Here is a 3,696-nt window from a genome sequence, read left to right on the forward strand (position 1 = left end):
ACTTCAGTCACACCATACCTCCATCAAGAACATGGAGAGGTCAATTTATTAAACAGTGCGTGTTAAAATCCTCCTGAAAGAAGAAGTTTGCTGTCTGGCCGTTCATTGTGCTTCCTTATTGATCGCAGGACGTCAGAGCAGCATGAGGTCGAGGCCTTTATTTTAATAATGTGAGCAGCAGGGACCTTCATATCTCTAGTGATCAATTCAAAACCGTTGTGATAAAACTAGCCAATTAGTGAGCGTGCTTCACTGCTTCTCAGATGCATTTCAAAGGCTTTTTTTATACCACCCCCAAATTCAGATTTATCTCCTTCCTATTGCGCCAAGAAAAGCTTAAACGAATTAAACTAGTTTATTTTTCTTTTATTATCTTTTTATTACCGTATTATTAAACATGTTTGTTGTTGTCTGGGCCTATATTTAAGACAAATGGCTTTCGCGGCTCATTATCATAAAATATTATTCTTAAAATGTTAAAAGATAATAATTTCATGCTAAACATAAACAAAATACAGCTTTAGCTCCCTACATCAACCAAACCTGAATAAAATCATGCAGTATTACTTTTTAATGGTAACATTTATTGAAAAAAAAATGTGTTGAGCTACAAAGATCAGCCTCTGAGAAAAATAAATTAAGTGCCGATAAAATCTTTCCTACAAAAAGTTCAAGTCTGGGCCCGTCTGGATGCCTCTGAGTGAAATTAGACCAGCTCCATGGTTACTAATACATTTCTGTGGCACATCAAATGTACACTCACTCGTCTTTTCATCACACCTTTTAACATGCCTCCTTTTGTTTCCCTTTCAAGAGTTTGAGTACATCCATTCTGTCAAAGCTGTTTGATGCATTCAACAGATTTTTTTTTCCACAGTAAATGAAAGCTGGCTGGGTTAGAGGTTAGGTTAGCATGGATGAGGAAACAGGGGAGGGGGTGCCATATCAGCTTCCTCCCTGGCTGGCAGAAGAATGTTTGCAGAGCAGAATGAGAAACAACAGTCAGACAGAGGAACATGAAAGAGCAACAAAACGCAGAGGGAATCGTGTCTTCCTCGCCCTGAGCTCAGCATCCATTTCTGTGTACAGCCTTGTCAGCAGTGACATTATTCAAAACAGCAAGAGCAAATGTTAATGAGTTCTTATTTGCATATTTATATTTTTTCTTTGTTGAAATGTCACTGATTATTATGTACTAGGGTGATGAATGCATCTGCTTATGCAAGCTGATGTGTAATTAGCCATTAGGTGGAATGAATAGATCAATTAAAGGCGAGAGACTGGGATTAAGGGAAACCAAACTGGGAAGAAAGCAAGAATAAGAAACAAAATAAGACTTAAGCTCAGGGGGATAAAAAAAAAAATCCCCTGTGTTTGGATGTGGCTACAAATACAAAAGAGGTTACAAATCAAAACAAGTTGTCTTAATCAGCAAAATGACAAATATATGGTGTTTTAGTCCATAATCTGTGGCTGGAAATATGATTTTTAAAACCCAGAGCTACCACCTTTCACACAAGCTCAATTGTTAGTTTGTTTTTTTCCAAATTCCATTTTTACACAAGAGAGTGGACGGGAGCTTCCTGATTGTGTTTATTCCTTTCCAGGATAATCAGGTGCCATGGCTCTGTCCATTTGAATTCTTTCTAACTTGGTAAATGGGGAAGGTGGGGAGGGGTGGACAGGGGAAAATGTTTTCGCTTGGCCTTTGCCATTTCCCGAACCCAACTATTCTCCTGCCAGTGCTTGTTATTCACAAATGAGAAAAAAAAAATGCATTACTGTGGACCAGATGGGAACATTCCACATGACCAAACCAATCAATCACTTTGGTGGGACGCAGGTGTGACACAGCCGTGCAGCAACACACCATTTCACAGTCTATCAGGCACAAACACATGGTCACCAATCAATGGCACCCTGAGGACCCATGAGGAGGGGTGCTTCTCCGTAGCCTCGGTGGTTCAAAGCTGATGACTTCATAATCGCACAGCCATTCTCTCAGAGGAGAAAGGCGATGAGCTCCCTAATAACATCTCCCAACAACACCGTAAAGGATGCTGCGTTGGCGGGGACACTAACGTGCTCGCTCGCGTCTCACGTTCACATGTGAGCTCATCGTCATCAGGCTCTGTCAGGCTGAGATTGTTCAAACAAGAGCAGATTTAACAAGCTGCAGAAATGTCTCCCAGTTGGCTGTTACAGAATCAAGACAGTGTGTAACATCAAAGAATGAGTCAATGTTTGGTATTAGATGCCAAACAACTGTTGAGCAGCGAAACAACAGAAAGCCAATGAGAGGTGAAGGACAAGAAAAAGGATACATGCATGGGTTAGGAATGCTGATTAAACTCACAGCACTGTGGGCATATTTCCTTACACAGAAAACCCCCGTGCACCCTAAGCGGTCTTGAGTTTAAGAGCACGAGTCTGCACTAAATAAAACACCAAACCAGCCAGAAGGGGAAAAGTCTTTTGAAGATGGCTCTCCGTGGGGATGGCATGGTAGGAGAGCAAAAACTGGAGCAAAGATTTAAGAGTTTTGTTGGTTTTAAGTTGACAAAAAAAAAAAAACATAAATAAAATCTACCGCACCACCCCCATATCCCTCGGATTAAAGAACAAGTCTCGCGGAGTCGTGCTTCTCTCGACACTTCCCACACTTTACACTCTCGGGGCTGTGCCAAAGTAGGAGAAAATGTCAGAAATTGTCAAGTGGGAGTAAAGGCGAAACAAATGTCTGCATTTCTTTTGGCCAATCACAAGCCACTACAGTCCAAAAAGAGTGGAGTGCAACATTATCTAGTGTTTAGCTTGCCAGTACACCCAGCATGGATGCAGGAGGCCTGCAGCGGTGACAAAGAAAAGAATGGAGGTGGGAGTCAGATGAGTGGTAGCCAAAAAAAGTTAACTAATAACTACAGGTCATGTGACTGGGCTTTAGCTTAACACTCTACCTTTGATTTGTTGACAAATTAGTTGCTTTACCTAAACTAAACTTTACCAAGTTAAAGTAAATCGCAAGCTGTCGGTGTAGGAAAGATTGATGTGCAGAAATCAGAGGTGAGTTTCATGCATTTTTCAGTTACTTTGACAAAATATAACATGGGGGTTCTAAAGATGAATTTGCCATCCTTCTTTGTCTGGCCACAGTTCAAATATTTCTACCACAGGGGATCTTGTGATAAATGCAAGCAGACAATCGCCTTCTAAAAGCATAAAAACGTTTACTTTTTTGTTTGTGAGTGGATATTTTCAGTGCACAAAAGTATCAAGGGTTTTAATTGGGGATGCACGATATTGGGTTTTTGGCCAATATCCGATCTGCCGATATGTTAAAACTTATTTGGTCGATAACCAATACCAATACCGATACACTGTTTTTCTAGACCCACTTACAGAGATTACACAGCTTTCTCTGCTGTGGAATTAAAATACTACATTATTCTGCGTGGTCTTTGTCAATTTGGTCTGCTACCAAATGCAGATGCCAAAAAGGGGCTGAAAATGATGCAACCCTTCAACTTGGATTATGCTTAATGTCAAATTTATTCATGACATTTACTCTCTCTAACTCAATGACAACACTTGAACAGTGCAAATTTGTATATTTTCACAAACCTAAACTCAATGGCACACGTGACGTCATAACGTACTGACGCTGCAAGCATCCTTGTCACTGGGTTGTCATACAAA

Source organism: Nematolebias whitei, chromosome 2 (genome assembly GCF_014905685.2).
Source record: "Nematolebias whitei isolate Nwh7 chromosome 2, NemWhi1, whole genome shotgun sequence".
NCBI classification, from domain to species: Eukaryota; Metazoa; Chordata; class Actinopteri; order Cyprinodontiformes; family Rivulidae; genus Nematolebias; species Nematolebias whitei.